General features: G+C 43.5%; 1 protein-coding gene across 3 annotated transcripts in view; it reads right to left on the bottom strand.

Moving 5' to 3' along the window:
• Positions 1-18,515, bottom strand: part of LOC102780940 (tetratricopeptide repeat protein 28-like) — a 181,911-nt gene that overhangs the window by 44,653 nt on the left and 118,743 nt on the right. The window lies entirely within an intron of this gene.

Genomic DNA, 18,515 nt, shown 5'->3' with positions numbered 1-18,515 from the left:
AACGAAAAACAAAAACACACATACGCATGTACGAAAAAACAAGAGAGAAAAAGGGGGGACATAAAGGAGGCACGCTGGCGACGTCACTCTGGAGGACTGGGGGTGGGGATTTGTATGATAAAATATTCATCTGGTTTTATGGGTGTATATATTCCATTCTCTTTCCTCGCTCAGTGTTTGCACACAGATATGGATCCTATGGGAGCCACCATTAGATCAGCCAAATGACTGCCTCTCTGCCATATCAGAACCTTCTGTTTTTTTAAGCAGGCAAATGCTCTGCTTTGCCAAGCGAGGGCAGGTACAGCTGTGCCTGATTGCTCGCTTTCGCACACGCATTTGTGAGCTTACACAAACAGACACACACACACACACACACACATATCGAACGCACACAAGTCCACGGTGGCTGATAAACTCGCTGCATTCCAAGCTCGATTCAACGTTGCATCTTCGGAGCCAAATTTCAGCCCCGTTTCTATTTTCCCTTCCAAGTTTGAAAATAACATTCATAAAAGTCATAACTCTGTTGCTTCCAGAATTGCAAATCAATGAAAGACGGGCCGTATCATCAACTGTGCCTTTGTGGGAATGTTATTTGTTTTTGTCTGAGAAGAAAAGAAATACAGACATAATTTTGGTGGCTGCCAATTACGTTAATCAATCACCAGAGCTGATTTGATCTATTCAGACTGAAGAGATACCAGCGGAGCCACTTGTTTTTCTCTGACCTGTGTAACCTCCAGCGTGTAGATGAATGACGCCAGAGGTAGGAAGGTTAATAATTCCTTTAGCCTTCAATGGACATGTGCACAAAGGATTGATTGTCACTAAAGGTCAAGCAGTGGGCACTCATTACAGCTACTGTGCTGCCTGTCAGACTGACTACTGCAGTCACACAGAGCTGCACACTCACCGCAAACATATAGACACAAAATAACGTGTATCATTAGCTAACGATAACGATATGGCAAGCCACACTTTTACTATCTCACTATCTCACAACCTAACGCACAAATATTCCACATGTATCCCTGAGCTTTGTGTGTTCTGTCATGTTTGCGCATCTGTGCGTGTGTGTGTGTGTACTTCTGTGCTTAGCCACATTTTTGCAACTGTGTTCTGGAACATGCTTCTACTCCACTCGTGTGTTTGTTTGAGGCTATAGCCTGTGAGTTGGTGGCAAACAGGCAGCTGAGAGGGAGGAACACTAGAGGCACAGAGTAAAATTGAACCTGACAGTCTCCATTGGTGTTGGTGGAAAATTTGACTGTTCCCTTTAAGTGGTGTGGGGGTTTGATATTTCAAGCTCCCTCTCTCTGACAATATGCTAGACAAAACAAGGCTTACAGAAATGGCCAAATGTTAAGTGAGGAAAAGAAAGAGAGGGCAGGACGGTAACTGAGCTTCCCCGCCCCCCACCCTCAGCAGTCCCCTACCTCAGAGTGCCCGTCCCCTGTGACAGGATGTCAGCATTGTTCAAATGCAAAAACAGCCCTCCTGCCTGCTGATATAAACACATGAATCTAAAGTCTGGTTGAGGAGGAAATTGAAGAGGTGGCACACGGGGGAAGTGGGGCACTGTGAATGAATCTTAATGTACTCTAAATCAGAGCAAAGCCTTGAAGGGTTGCACGACACTGCTGTTTATTTCTGTGCTAAAGTCAAATCTCCACAGGCATAGCTGTGTGTGATGCCTGCTGCTGTAGGGAATCAATTCTTGAGAGACCTTGTGGTGACAGAAGGGGAAATCACAGTGGTGTTTCAAAGTCATCTGAGAGCAGGGGGGGGCTTGAGGTAAACATCAAGGTTTGCAAAGCCTCAAGCAAAGGGACACAGAACAGAGAAATGCACGGTGCTTTGAAGAGCGGAAAACACCTTCTTTAAACTCTAATAATACTGAATGTAATTGAAAATGACTACTCAAAGTTAATCCAAAGGTACTGCAGGTGGGATAAGCTACTGGGGTGGCTGCTGACATGATTTTATCGATACACGTGTCATTATCAATTCTGTTTATAGGTCCCTCTCTTTATCCGTTTGCTATCGATTGATTCCTGATCAATTTTATGTGCAAGAAAAAGACAGACCCACAATGGTTTTCAGCATCACAGCAACTTTTCTTTATTATCTCCGGAAGGTGAAAACAATGTCAAAAAAGGCTCGCATGTGTGCAAAACCTCCAGTGCCCTGAGTTTCATGTCATTCAAACACTGATAAAAGAAACTGCAAAAGCAACACAACAGTCTAAAGTTAGATTAAAAGGGGTGTGCCATGTCATCATATAACGCTGGTTTCAAAGTCTATCCATTAAAAGCTAATTAGCTGCCGTTACGGTTTCCTGCTGCGGCTGAGGACACGGTGCCAAATATAGCGTAGCTTGTAGGCCTCCACTTCGCATCTGTTAGCATTCAGCAGGATACCAGGCAGTCGATCCAAGGACGCACAAGTCATGGGTTATTCAAGGGCATTTCAGAAGCCTAAAGATGGGAAGTGGTGTGTCTCTGTTAGTCTGCACAGCTGGACAAATCAAGCCTGGCATTTCGAACTACACAGCTCAATCTTTTTAATGGTGCACGAGAAAATTTGATGTGCTTGTGAGGAGAGGAGAGAAGGATCCGGATCAATATGAGCTGGCCAGAGTTGGTGCTTGGAGCATCCTGACACAAAGAATGAAATGAAGAGTGACAACCAAACGTCCAGACTATCACCACCTCACAGTTCTCTTTTAGAGGGGAGATAGGCGCTCCTGCACTGCTCTCCTCTAATCCACTAACACTAACACCTAATGGGTTTAGACCACATCGGATTTCTGTGAAACAGAACTTGACTTCTAACAAGTTTTTTTTTGTTTTTAAAGTAACATTCTCACAATCTAGATCAATGCTGAAAATAGTAAAGAGAAGAAAGGGGTATTAAAAAGTAAAGATATACTGGCTTAATTAGTCATGACAAGCAGTGCACATCTTTAAGTTTCCTTCCTCTGTCTTCTCAGTAAATCAGCAGCAATGAAACAGAGAGTTTGCTGCTTTGTGCTTAACAGAAAGTGATCCCAGATCAGATGGATCACATTTCCTGGGTTATTATTTTTGTTATGATTATTATTAATAGTAGTAGTAATCGTATTATGAGCGGACTAGTTAAATGACTGCTTAGAGGTACACTTGACAGACAGAAGACAATATCAAATTTCTATTAAGATATTTAAATCTACACAAATAAGTTTTTTTTAATAACAGTGGGGCAAATTAATGTTTGAAAGACCAAACAAAACATTGCTTTTTGGCCCCTTTTATCTCACTAATCATACTGTCATCAACCCTGTTTCCACAAGAAACAACAAAATACTGCTGTCAACAAAAAAGCTCTGATAAACCCACCGCACAATATCTGCACAGCAGGAAGAGTAAAATTGGCACGAGCTGGTGAAATACCTGCTGGTGAAAGTCTAGCAGCTAATGAGCCACATATTTTTAAGGAACTGGTGGTGACCATGAAAGAGAGAATGAATAATGATTTTTCAGGTAGCCGTAAATGCCAACGTTGGTCTGTGTCCGCTGGTTCTATAAATACTCTATGCGGTCCTGTGAAAAAACACAGTACAGCTTTACTACTTCCATAGCAATTAAAAGGGTAAGGAACAGTTAGGTGCTGCAAGTGATTACATGATCATCAGCAAGTGTAAGCAACTCTATAAAAGCAGAGGTTCTGAAAGGTTGCTAATTGGAGCATTCAGGTGGGTGTTAAAATCTTCACACAATCTTCCCAGGAGTGGATGTTCCATCAAATTCCCCCAAAGTTCCACAAACAATGTTCAAAGAAACTGCAAAAAACCCAAGAGCTACATCTCAGACTCCACAGGCCTCAGTCATCCTGTTAAATAACAGACAAGACCAAAATGGATATGATGACAAATGAAAACCACACACAGCGCATTAGCACAAACACCTCATACCAACTGTCGAGCATGGTGGTGGAGGGGTGCTCATTTGACATTTATTTGCAGCCACAAATATGAACTCTGTATACCAAAATATAAAGCTGAAATATATAAGATATATAAATCTGAAAAATGGCTGAAAAAGAAAAGAATCAAGGTTTTGCAATGGCCCAGGCAAAGTCCAGACCTCAAACTGACAGAAAGAGAGCTGTACATAAATGAATGGCCACAAACCTCAATGAGCTGAAGCAACACTGTAAAGAAGTGTGAGCCAAAATTCCTCCACAATGATGTGAGAGGCTGATAAGGTCATACAGAAAAGGATCACTTCAACTTTTTGCTGCTAAAGGTGGTTCGAGAACCTATTAAATCATGTGGTGTACTTTCACAGGACTGTAGAGAGTCTTGTTATGTTTTTCACATAACTATATAAACATTTGGGGTATTTCTGGGTATTTTTTTTAGGTATAGGGCGTATTATTTTCATGAAAAGAAAGATCTGATTTTTGTTTTCTAGCTTGTTATGCCCTGGAGAAGGTGAACTCAAATGTAAATTTTAAGCTGATTAGATTACATCACTAATGCATCACTGATGAACATTGGAGTCCGTCTTGGGGAACAATGTGATGCCAGCTGCTCCTCTCCAAAAGCAGCTAAACATGTAGTTTCAGTCCTCTGTACAAACAAGGAATGCCACATAATCAAATGCTCCCATCAAGAAAATCTCTCACCTCTCGTGTGCAAGTTAAATTGCTAGCTAAATCGTGCTTAACACTGACTCTTGTCATCATGCTTTGCAGTATTAGGAAAATAAATCAGCAAAGACATGCAGCTGAGTGAGTGAAAAGGCCTTGTTCTACCTCCAGCCAGGCACACAAACCATTTAAATCTCTTCCTCCCTCTGTGCTTTTATTCCCCAAATGTAATTACAAGCCTGGTGGTGGTGGCTACTGTGGCCTAGGCAGTCTGCAGAACACGGCATCAACACCAGCACTTTGCGGGATCAAAAGACGGGGCTATCCCTCCAAAGCACTTTCGCACCTCACTGCTCCATAGAAAGTGGCTCCTCCGAGCGACACCAGACTAACCCCATGCTTTCGGCACCACTGGGTGCTTTGCTTCAGCCGCAGGTGGACAGAACTGGTCTTCCCGATAAAGACTAAAAGGAGGATTTCAGCACTGGGCTGTATTACACATTCATAAAAAACATTACCCACATATGCACACAATTACACGTAGACTCAAAACCACGCATGTGCACACTACCTCCCACTGTGACAGAGATTTAAGACAATGAGGATGGTAAGCTCCCTTAGTGCAACATGATGGAAACCAAATCCCAGAAACATTCCATTCTCCGTCCCATTTGAGATGTGTGCACCTCCTGGGGTGACGCTGTTCCTGTTTTAAATGTGTGCGACTCCACGAGTGAAGGCAGAACAATCAAAACCAAATTGCCTAATTAGTTTTCTCGAGTTGGAAAATTCCCCAAGATGAGCATTACTGACGGCATTCATTTGCAGGTAATGCGGACAACTAAGAACAAGGCTGACTACAAAAAAACAAAACAAAAAACAAAACACAATGGCAGATGAGAGATCAGCGGCATTCCAGGTTTAGCACTGGGATGTGGTGCAGAGGACACAGGAAGGGACATTCCAGAAATAATCGCCGCTTTTAAAGGCATGTTTTGTTGGCGACGCTGGGCTACCTGCCAGTGGTGCCTTCAGCTGTGAGCACGCGCCATGGGACTCTGATTGACAGAGAGGGTAAATAGTTGCTAGCGGGGGCCCTGATTGTATCTTTCGCCTGTGGCAGAACAGGAGCCAAAGTAGAAGGGTGATTGGCTTTTGTTACAGCCCTTCAGCCACGAATTAAGCTGGCATCTCAGCCAAGCCACCGCACACACACACACACACGTAACCCCCCCCCCCCGTAAATAAATAAACAAAATAATAAAAAAGCACATCTATTTCTTCTTCTTTAGCACAGGCATTCTTAGAAAAATAAAAGAAGTCACATCACATTTTGGTGAAAAACACACTGAAGGAATTTAAGGGAAAAACGGGTGCTCGGGGAATAAGTCAGGCAGAGCTAGAAAGAGAGAGAGCAGAGAGGCGAATATGTTTACCAAACACTCTGCAGGGACTGGGTTGGAATTTGAAGGCCTGATTTTTTTCTGGAATGCCTCTTGTGTTCAGGTCACGCAATGTAAGAAGGGGGATTCGCCAACGTAGGAGGAAGACTCCACTAAACTCCCTAAGCACGAGTCGATTTCTATTTCCATCAGTCATGGGCAGGAATGATGGGGGGGCACACACCAGTGTGGCTTCAAACAAAGTGGATTTTTGTCCACATTCGATTGCCCACTTCACACTGGAGTGACGGAGCAATCACGGGACACTTCTGCACTGCCATTTAGCAACAGGATGGAGGCTTCACAGCCATAACGTATGCCTTACTGCTGCTTAATAAAGGCAAGTCCCCTGCTTTAGAAGACGAGAAGAAGAGAGCCAGAAGGGGACGGAAATGAAAAAGGAGGGGTGGAAAGGAGGATGGAGTTAGAGCTACAGCTGAGCCAACACCAACAACTATTACATGACTCATCTCACATCTGCAGCAACAAATGGCCAAATGAAGGTGGACTGTACTCAGTCTTACACCAGCCTACTGAGCTATATATCCAATAGACACACAGGAGAATAAATAAGACTAGATTCTTTAAATGACACTTCCTGTGTGTTGTATTGCTGTGTAACCTTTGAATTTTCTTACTGTATAACATCTTGGCATAATGATACACCAGCCGGCACATTTTTGTGTAGTGTCCACAGTTCTGACACTACATCAGCACACACAGTCTATATACAGTATATGGCATCCAATAAACAAGTGAAGTACACACTAGAGACAAGCCCATAGAAAGCTTATCATCTCTGGGAACATGGGATTCCTGCACAGTCCGGGTTACAACCATAAAGTGATTTCTCTTGTGCATCTCATCTGAGCTCCAGGCATACATGTGCAAACACGCAAACTGCACACACATACAAAGACAACACTGAAAAAGGTCCCTTTTGTCTGCTCAACACTGATGAAAAGCTACCCACTGCGAACTTCAATCACATTCGAAAATGAGTTGGAGACATGCTGTAACCCCGACAGCGTCATTAAGCCTGTCAGTCAGTCCCGCAGAGTGAGGGGAGAGTGGGTGTGTAGCCCCGAACGAGACCCGGAGGTACCAAGAGCCCCTCCTGTGCTGGATCTATGTCTGGCACTGGCATAATGAAGCTACATGATTATGGATTCTTCATCATATGTCCATAAACCCCCAAATGCCAAACACCCAGACAAAGAAATCATGCATATTTTAATGGTGTTCATGGTAAATGATAACACACACTATCATGAGAAATGATAGCTAAACCCCATCAAATACATGTTCCCACGCATTAGAGCCCATGTGGTGCACACACACAAACACACACGCAAACACGCAGTCAGAGAAACACACACTGCATAGAGCAAGATAAGCCTCCGCGTGCTGTCAGAGGCTAGTGTGTGATTGGCCTCCGCGGAGCTACTGCTTCTCTCATCATTAACTCTTCAGAGGATCACGCAACTCTAATCACGCTAAGCCTCTCCGAATGGCGATGAAGTCAAAAACGTGCCCGTGCACATATTCACAAACACCCAGCTCACACATATGCATGCGGGCAAATGCTTTCACCGCAATCACAAAACATAGCGCACACAAACAGCTGTGTGCAGTCTGTAAAAGCAAGTCTGGTATCAAAAACAATATGAACCAATTATGGCCAATTTGCAGGAGAAATATCAAAAACTCAAATTCCCTTTTCCAGTCAAGGACGTAATTTCCTCCGAGTATGGGAACAATATGTGCACCTCACTGTTCAACGCCCTGTTTTTGTTACTCTGTTTTTACATTTTGCATTTAATTAAATAGCTAAATTACTACTACTTTAAGTTGCGTTAGCTCATAAATAATGCAGGACGGTTAAACAGTACTTTATTTACTATGAAATCAAAACTTACTGCTCTGTCCACAGTAATTAAATCTCAGGATAAATGCTCCATCAGTGTACTTGTGTGCATCTGCATGTCTGATGAGAGCCAATCCAACCTGAGATGGACATACCTGGTCAGAAGCAAAAGCCAATTAACTCTACCGACAGCACCAGCAATAGCAACTTAGTTCTGAGTAAGGAAGCAATAAAATGAACCTCTGAGACTTCTACTGAATATGCTACACTTAAGGCTGCACATTCAAGAGATTTTTCTAAAACTGATGTGTAGCCAGCTAATTCCTGACTTGACTGTTATTTAGAGACCAAACCACGTGTGCTGCAAGGTCAAATATAAGCAGAACCCAGAGGGCTTCATCCCCTCCTAAGATGGAGTACTTTCATTTCACGCACTTGGGGCATCGTATTTTCTCTCCATTTTATTGCTCTCTCTGATGGCTTTCCACAAAGACACAATCCACCTCCTCAAACAGAAACCGGGGCTCCCGTCCAAGAAAGCCTCTGGAAGGTCTGGATACCGTGCCACAAGGACAAGAACGCTGACACTGCTGTAAGTCGGGACAAAAGCTAAAGATAAGAGTGGTGAGAGACAAAGCGACGAAGAGAACAAATCTCAGCGTATAGGAGTTGTGCGGAAGCTTGTGCCAAACCAAACTGAGGAGCTATAATCCCCCGTCTTTGGCGTGATGTCAGGGAGTCATGCAAAAAGACCATTTCCTCACTGTGCAAATATGCCGCCTCCTACATCCCTGTGTGTGCAGCAGCTATATATAATGTAAACATCAAATGCTTGTAGCTGCACTGACCTCTCTGGCTCCCATGGGAGACCTCTTGTTCACGTGTAGCACAGAAACCATTTGGAAAACACACATGGACTTGTCCAAAACTCTGAATTTCACCTTATCTCTAAGGACAAACTCATCCTTTTTACAGATGGCTGAATAGCGACGTCCTATTTTTGGCTTTACTCTTTAAATACAGGAGAAAAGGAAAACACGGAGGGGAGGGAGCATTTCTTTCCAACGCAACCTGTTTCAGTGAAAGAAGAAAGGGAAACTTTTTACAGCCACAGGATTAAAACATGGAGAATATTGTAAAGTTCCTCCTTGTGCTACCAAAACAGGTCTGACCCATAACGGTGCTGACACAGCTGACTTGTGGTATCCTATAGTGTCACCAGTGGATCCTTTGAGTTGTGGGGTGGGGCTTCAGAGGTTCTGGTGTGTTTCAGCACAGCCAGAGGTTGATGCCCATTCAGTTATCTTGGCAGTTTGGAGGCTGGGTCAGTGTGTCAGGGTCTTTGTGTTGTTCATCAAACCACTCCAGAGCAGCTTGAGCATCATAAACTCACTGGGAGAGGCCACTGCCTTCAGGAACTGCCATAGAGGAGTGGTGGTGGTGGTGGTGGTGGTGGGGGGGGTGTAGAGTGTTTAGGTGATTGATACATGTCAAAGTATTGTTCGGATGAGTTTCCAAGCAGAATATTGCATTTTAACAAAATCCCCTGTTCAACTCACTTGTCAGTGGCCTTATAGGTTATTGGAGTTTTATAACAGTAAAATAAAATATAGAAACTCATGTATTTATTTCATGCCATGAGGGTTCTGTCAACTTTTTGGCTGATGACAGCAGGCACTTGGTTATATTTATAAATGGCCAATCGTTTTCACAGTCGTACTGACTAATCAAGGGCTAGTAATCGCTCCAGTGAGTTTAGCTGGGCCACTGCCCAGAAGAGATTGTTGGTCTACACCACTGACTGTGCCTAACCTCGAGCCTCTACCGCTAATCACCAATTAGCATGTATCCTTTTCTGCATATTGACGCAAGGCAAATGGTATCAGCTCAGAATGCCTGTTAAAGGGGCTGAAAACAAGCACCGCCAACAGAATCATATGCATCAAATGTCCGCTCCAGAGGTGTGCAGATCTTCTGAATGCAAACGTGCACAGATCTGTTGATCTGCCAGTGTGTAGGTAGAGGGTGGCTGTGGAGGGAGTTTCCTTGGATTTGTAGCTCTCCCTTGTCACAACAATGTCTTTTTACCCCAGGGCTGCTGACATGATTCATGAGCCAGACTTGATGTGGTGTTGGTGTGCAGGCCAGATAAAACTAATATAGGTTTCTGTGCTGGAGTGTGCTTTACAAGTTACTGTAGCTAAGCAGCCATTTCACACTGCTGAGCTAGAAATAGGTCTTACTGTAGCTAAATCAACCCAGCCCACCCATCACCAACCTTCAATGCAGACGGTATTACACAGCGCACACATAATTTTACACACACATTGAATAAAGACACACACACACATATTCCTGCTCTGCTTCTCTCCTTTTTCCCCTTTCCTCACTCTCTGTGTTTCTTTATTCCTTTCATAGCTACTTTCAGTGGACCTCCAGCTGTCCTTTTGCCCCCACCCTTTTCCAAGTACCTCTCTTTCCTTTGCTCCTTCTCCTTCATTAAAATGGACTTCCTAAAGCCTCCATTCGTCTTGCTGACAGCTCCACTATCGATTGGGCCGGAGAAAGGGATGCAGTTCCAGAGCTTTAAATGGCTCTCTGGCCAGCCCGGATGAGGGCTGGGCTGGACTAGGGCTGGAGGGAAGGAGGAGGAGGGAGTGCCAGGTTTAAGTGGGAGGTCTGTCCAGAATCTAGACCGTGACACATTTCTGGTCACCAGTGAAGAACACTAAGATTGACCCGATGGCATTTATCCGAATTTACATGAGAATGACTCACCGAATGTATAATAAGGATTACACCGATGTGACGAGATAATGAATTAATCCCTGACTAAAAGACAACACATTATCCAGGCTGCATGGACCACTTGAAAGCACTCCAGAAAGCAAGCACTATAGTGGGAGTATTCAAAATATTGGTAAGGAGAGCTAGGAGTTTTTCTGTTGGGTACTCCGGCATCCAATTTATTTCAATCAAAGCCACGTAGATTAATGGTGCACTGGCTGGCACCTTTAATCAGGCTTCATCCCTTATTGTTACACATTTTCTAAGGGAAGATGAGTTGGCACCTTCCATCTTCATCCCTCTTGCCGTGCGACATCAAATCTCTCTGCACAGATTAATGAGCGGACATTTGATTTTCCCAATGATTAAAATTTCTACGGCGTACTCAGTGTCCTGAGGCGCAGCGGAAACTGCAAGGAGCACGATGGATTGTCTCCGGAGTGTCTGACGATCGCTATCTGCGTATGTCAGTGATGATCATAAAGTGCATCACAACAGCATGTCAGGAAACACTGCTTATTTGTTATTTAACCACTCGCCACTGATTGGAGCAGCAAGGGATGAAAAGATAAACAAGGTTTGCTGCTTAAGACAAATTGCTCAACTTCCCAATTCTGCGAAGTTCAATCCACACAAGGAACTATAGAGTTTAAGTCTTGTTAGAGTAGCATTAGAGACAGGGATTGCGACGCTTCTGCATTGATTCTTTAACCAGTAAATCAAAGAGACCATGCAACATCCAGATTTGCTGTCAATTTAAAAAAGCCAAGCCCATGATAGCAAATAATCCTGCAACACTGCACTGTCTCTGCTCTTCCTAAAGGCAATTCTCACTGAGAATATAGCGATATGGTGTGTGATTCTATAAAAGCAGACATAGAGAAGGAAAGAAAATTGCATGAAGATGGGGGGAAATGGAAGAGAAGAAACGAAAAGAAGTGGAGGTGATGTGGAAGGGTAGAGGAAAGGAGAAATAGAGCACGGGGCGCTGAGGAAGGAAAGAGGGAGGAGGCGGCAGGGAGCACTAGTCGATATAACGGCAGTCATTCATCTCTCTGACAGCCTTCCAAATGCTCCACTGGGGGAGACACAACACTGCGTCACCTCGAATGCAGCAAATGCACAGTGCAAATACACACGCCTGCATACGTGTGCATACATACACATGGTGATGATGCCTGGACTCTGGTGTGCATGAAAGCCCATGTTCTGGGTCAGTAGTGTGTTAGGGGACAAATCAGTACACACACCATAACACTGGAACAGTATAAAGGTGGAAACCATCATCCCCCCCCCCCCGATCTTATATTGTGCTTCATGTTTGTTTGCACACTGAAAAGCTCCAAGACTAACGTGCACATGAACAGGACATGACACACTTACATCACACTAGAATATGGGAGCACAGATGTGTGCTCAAAATAAAGCACACACACGCAATCCTTGTTCCTCGGCTCTGGTCACGGCCCATTGGCTGATGCCTGCCGTCCATCTCTCATGATTCATGGCTAAGCGAGCGGCTGCAGAGCAGTTCTAAACCAGTGGGCCGAGGAGAGCCTGTGTGTCATTAAGGCAAAGCGGGCTGGACATGCTGCACTACAGCCAGCTCTGTGCCTCAGCACAGCACAGCAGGAGGCGAGGAAGCAAATACTTCTGTGCTAGGTAGTATTGCTCATAGTGCTTTTAATATCAACAGTTGAGTGCCCTCACAAAGCTACCTTTCCCTGTGAAGCGTGCACTGTAAGAAACAGGTGTGCTGTCTTTTATTTAGTTAGACAGCAATCTCTTTCGGCCCCCACCCAGCATTTCTGCTAAATTAACCCCTCTAATCATCCCCAAATCCTTTTTAATCAACAAAGCAGTGAAGGTTACAGAAAAAAGACAAGGGTGCCAAGCTGCCCCCCTCCCCTTCCATCCTCTATTAGCGTGGGCCCCAAGACGAGTGGTGGAGGCACACGTCCATACACTAATGACTCCTTAATGATCCCCTCCTCTGCTGGAGTGCTGACAAACACTGACAAACCCAGACCCTGACAAGAGGAACACCCACACTTAGTCCTCTGCCTCACCCCTTATTTAGAGGCTCATCTCTCAGCCCTCAGCCTCATTATACCAGCTAGGGTCCAGCAGGATCCATACAGCCCCAAACAAGCAGCAAGATAAACACCCATGACGAAACAGTCACTTTCAGCGTGAGGGGCAAATTCCTTGCAGCAGATGGCGTGAAAGGGAAGGAGAGCTTAGATGAACAAAGCCAGAATTAAAAGGAGAATGGTGGTGGAAGATGAAGTAGTAGTGCGGGGGCCTATGGAAAAAAAGGGAAAAAAAACATTGTTTGTATCCTTCTCTGATTGTGATTTCCATTTCAGTTTGGGGTTGGGGGAGTCAGCGGTGGAGACTCTTTTTAACATCACACAAAGCATAATTATCGAGTGCACCACTGCCAGCCCGCCTCAGTTTCTCCTAAATACTCACAGCCCAAATTAGGGGTTACCTCCTTCTAGTTAAACCTACTATTTAAGATGAACACGTCACAGACAAACAGAAGAGGCGGCAAACAGGAGTATTGAGAGGAAAGACCTAGTTTAACAGCTTTGCTTCACAATGACAGAGAGAGCCTTTGTTAAATATGGTTACTGGCAGGCCTGGGAAAAAGCCAGGTGTGGAAACTGGGACAAAACAAAAGTTGGAAACGACACAGACACAGCTACACAGACTAGCAAGTTAGCTTATGTTTTATCTGTTCTGCATATATCTGACAGCTTAAATTCTGCTTAAGGTTATTTCCAAAAAGCAGTGAGCTAAAGAAAAACACTAACTTCACGCTAGCCAATGACCTCACTGGTTTGGACTGCAGCTCCTGTTCCCATTCGTGGATGACAGAGCATTTATTCTTTGAGCCTTTACCCCGCCTCTGCTGTCTTTTCTGTTTTGTTTGCTCTTTTCCAGTTCTTCATCATTTCAGATTCATAACGATGAGCTATTATTGCCATACTGGTCAGCCGAAAGCAGGGATCCAACAGGATGCCTGACTTTTCTGCTGCACTGTGCCATAAAGAGCCACAACAGAGATTTTCCACTGTTATTAGAAGATGAAAAGACATCCTAGGCCTGGCATCTTTACTGACATTACAGAATCCAGGTACTGTACTGCCTCTTGAGTTATAGACAAGCCTCGGATGGGATCCCTGTTTTCTGTCTGTCTCTGCTCCTTCATCACAGACAGGAAACTGTGCACCATGTTGCAGAGAACAGTAGCTACTGTGGCACAGCTTTGATTTATGTCTACTACTGTCAGTTGTGTTATTAGTACCACTATTAGCACACATACGCGATGAGGTATATGTTACCTTGTCACAAACGTTAAGCCATATAACCTCTTTACGTGATTACGAGTTTACCCATGTTCATAACAACATATTGAATTTTTTTAGACTACTCATGAGAGTTATTGAACCATGGTAACAATGCTGCTGCAGCATTCTCCAAAAAAGATATTTTATTTCAAGGCAAAAATAAAAGTGAACAAGTATAACTGTAATGGAAATGATGAGTTATTAATCCCTCATTGTACAACGAATCAATAAGACTAAGAATAGTAACCATTAAAGTCCACTTTTAGCCCCCCCTTCAGCAATTTTCTTGAAACCTGTACCATATCTGGTTACGTTTGATTTTTTGAGTTGTTTGACTTCTCCAAATGATATCACCACATGCTCAGATGTCAGTAATTAACTTAATGAGTGCAATCTTACTATAATCTGTATCCATAACGACTTAAGAATGCAATGTTTTGGATATAACCCTTGTACTCTGATTAGCTTGGGCGAGCATCCCACTATGGGAACCTTTTTGCGAGCCCTAATTAGCAGCTCAAATACACCAGCCATGACTGACTGGCACTTGTGACACCAATGCAGGAAGAGTTGGGATTCCCCTACTATATATTAAGCTGACTAACAGTCAGTTCCTTGTTTCTATAGCAAAGACACTGGCTATTAGATAGTCACTACCTAACTATCCATAAGTTTTATTTATATAGCATTCATTTGAAATCTTTCTATGGGGAAAATACTGATTCCTGGATTATCTCCAGTTACACTTGATAGAGGAGGGTCCTCATCCTAAAAAGAGCCTGCATTAAGGCTTGGGTGCACTGGGGTCAGTGACCCAATCCTTAAATTGACATCTTACTTTAAAACACTAGAGGACAGGCCCAGCATGCAGCTATGCATGTTGTTTGAGAGAAACTCGCTTTAAGTGTGTGGACAAGGTTGCCAGGTCCCTGGTGGAATGTTCACACAGGCCATCAGGAGACTAAAGACTTCCTCTACAATACACTATTTTTTATTTAGTAGAAATAATTCTGTATAGACACAAGTTATCCCATGTGTGGTTTTGACAAAAGAAACAAAACAAAATCCACAGTGCACAGACTGGACACTGACGACTATGTGAACAACGGGGCTCCATGAAGGAGAAAGAGGAAAGGGCAGCGAGCTGCACGTGTAAACACAAGCTTATGCTTTCTGTGAAAAATGCAGGATTAGGCTGCATGCTGACCTTGATTTTCCTGAGGGTAACAGCATGTATGCTTGATACACAGAAAGTACATGAATCTCCGTTATGTGCTTAGCTGAGGAGGAAGCAAACAATATGACCACCGTCAAGGTTGTTTTTAACTCCAAGTCAGAGCATTTAGAGCAGCGGTCCCCAACCCCGGGCCACGGACTGGTACCAATCCGTGAGTCGTTTGGTGTTGTGTTATGAATAAATCTTCTTTTTTTTGGTACCGGTACTGGTTTCATTTTGTTGTGTTTATTCGCGACTGTGAAAATATTGTCGGACATAACCCGGCAAAAAAGGTTGGGGACCGCTGATTTAGAGAATGGCTTAAATGTGACAATTTACATCTTTTAATGTTGGCCATCCAAAAGGGTGCTGGCCCATTATTGTTCCTTCAAAACCCATATGGTGGGCTATCTGCCAATATCTGCCAAATAAATCCCAATACGTGTGTTGCCTTAGCCTTCTCAAAAAAGGTCCTGCAAAAATGACAGCAAACGTCCCACAGAGCACTGAAAAGGACAGGTTTTGATTCTTAGCACCAGCCCAAAAACACATACCGATTACTTTTATAAAACATCCTAGTTAATGACGCTCTGTTATTGATACTTAGAGGTAGAGTAAGTAGTTGTTACAGGGTACTTAACAGGAAAATATAATATTCTATTCATAAATAAGCATTGAAAAGTGTGTAATTATATCTGCCAACAAATTGATGCTTTCTCAAAAATTCTGAACTAATACATTAAAAATACATAGCAGTGGTGGAACCACAGTGTGATGGAAATTGCTGTTTTAAAATCGGGTTTTATGTATGTAGCTAGAGACCAGCCATACAGAGAGAACACCTTATGAGTTACTTTGAATTTAAAAATCACAAAAAGCGCTGTCAGACATTTTAACTTGTATATTTTCATGATCATTTCTCATGATGTCGTTCTCTTGCACTTCTTCATCTGCCTCCTCCACTACTGCTCTCTCTCATCCCTAATTACCACCTCATCTTCACCTCAGCCTCATCTCCTGAATTGAAGTTTATTTATTTCCAATATTGCCGCAATTACTTATTGTCAGCAGACTAGACCGGTGACCCAAACAGCTGACAACTCGCTGGCTAAACAACAACAATAACTGGTTATAAGCAAACACCATACCAGCTAACATCAGGTCTGGGTGTCCTAAAAATCACACTCTGATAAACAGTTTGATTACATTTTCACATCGTATGAGAGTTTATACACTAAACTCGTGATTTAGTCATAATTAACTAATGGCTTATGGACACTATCAGGCCTCGCTAGATGGCTTATGCAGCTTGTGAAAGTCACTATTTTCCCAGGCCAGCAGCACTGATACCTGCTGAAAGGCTTCCCTAATACCTTTAGCACAGATGCTGAGGGTTTCCGTGATGAAGAAGAAGAGGTTTCTGAGTAGAGTTGTGTTATTCTAATATATAGGAGGAGTCATTCCTGACATAGCTATCACTAATGCCAGCTAATCAGGGCCGGTATAATCGGATTTGTGCTTCTGATGTCACCCAGGACCAGTTCCCATAGTGAAACAGAAAACAAATACTATGGAAAAGAAAAACCTCCAGGAGCTGCAATGACCTGAATTTGATTTTGAATCTAAGAGTGCTATCAAACGTAGGAAAAAGAGGATATAAACACATGTATGTCCATATTAGATCCAAGCATTTTAGCTTCATGATTAAAACCTTAGGCTTAACGCAATCAAAACCCACATCCAACATTAACTCGGTTCCATTGTCCGCAACATTTTTTTTCCTAAATGAACCATTTCACCAGATGATTTCATTATTGTCTCCAGGAAATTTACTAAACAATTCAAGTTGTTACAAATCACAAATGGCACAAATTCCCAATGTTCCCTGAGAATCTACGCATCATCTCCTGCTTGAGTGCCTTCATAACACCCTTAGACTGCAGGCCAGACACTGGAAATCCAGGCAGCAACAACATCCTTCCTCGGGCCTCTAGGAAGTGACCTCAGCTTCAGAAAGGCCAGATAAAAAAATCCACATCAGGAACAAAAACACCAGGCTGACCGTAATGAGCTCTCCACTCGGCTCCAGTGTGTTCTGAGGGAGACCAGGTGGTGTGACACACATATGACTCTGATTAAGGGGCCTTTAGATGAACAAGAGGACAAGGGGGGCAAGTAGGGCGGGCTGTGCAGGGGGCAATCGAGACCTTGCGCATATGAGGCAACGATTAATGCTGTTCAATGACCTCCGATAGACCCAAAGATGTTCCTGCAGACATGAGTGGTCAGTTTCCCACTTGTGTTTCACATATAGAAGCACTGTTTCTGCACTGTTTTCTTTTAAGAAGCGACGGTGAAGTGACAGCACAGGCCTTAGTGGCAGATAGTCTGATGTACTTCTCTGCAGTCTTTAGATGTCACTACAAACTCTGGCCAGAAGAACTATCTCATGTCTGTATCTCATATAATCAAAACATTTCTTTATAGCAGAACAGTCAAATAGCTGAGAGCAGTCAGTGCCTTACATGTGTTGCCTGTATCCCTCACTAACATCAAATAACAGAGAGGTTTCACTCTGGCGTCTGTAGGCTTATAATCTGACTTGTGCTCTGCACATGTCCTCAGAATGTGAGAGTGAAAGATGTCAAGGGCACCTCTGGCCTCTTTTTCAACAGTTAGTTTCATCCTGGCGCATTGTGCCACGTCTGGCTGGACCGTTTAAATGTCTCCTGATATCAGGCAGCATAAACAAGCAGGCCTGCCTGTTGGGAAGGATAAGGAATGAAGGGGAAACAGAGGCCATTCTTCTGCATGTGCGACAGGAATTGTGTTGGAACAAGCACCTGTCAACCCTCACCAATGACCGCAGAGAGAGGGAGAGAGAAGCAGATGACAGAGCAAGGAGAGAAAGAGGGCACCGATTGAAAGAAAAGTGGATCAGTCTGTCCAACTTTTTTCCTCCCTCTCCTTCATGTTCTTCTCTCCTTCCAACTCCTCCTTTCTCTCGCTGCCTCAAACAACTTAATCTCTCTAAATTACATTCCAAAGCAGGCATATGCTCCAAAGTCCCAGACTTACTGCTTCACAAAGCAGATACACATCTACATAATATCTGCATAAATACTTTGCATTGATAATAAGGAGAAACAGCTGCCAAGGCTATCCTACTGCCCTTTATTACAACTTCCTCATTCTTCGTCCTCCGCCATCAC

Source organism: Neolamprologus brichardi, chromosome 12 (assembly GCF_056152115.1).
Source record: "Neolamprologus brichardi isolate AB-2024 chromosome 12, ASM5615211v1, whole genome shotgun sequence".
NCBI lineage: Eukaryota > Metazoa > Chordata > Actinopteri > Cichliformes > Cichlidae > Neolamprologus > Neolamprologus brichardi.
This window is presented reverse-complemented; position numbering and strand designations above follow the sequence as displayed.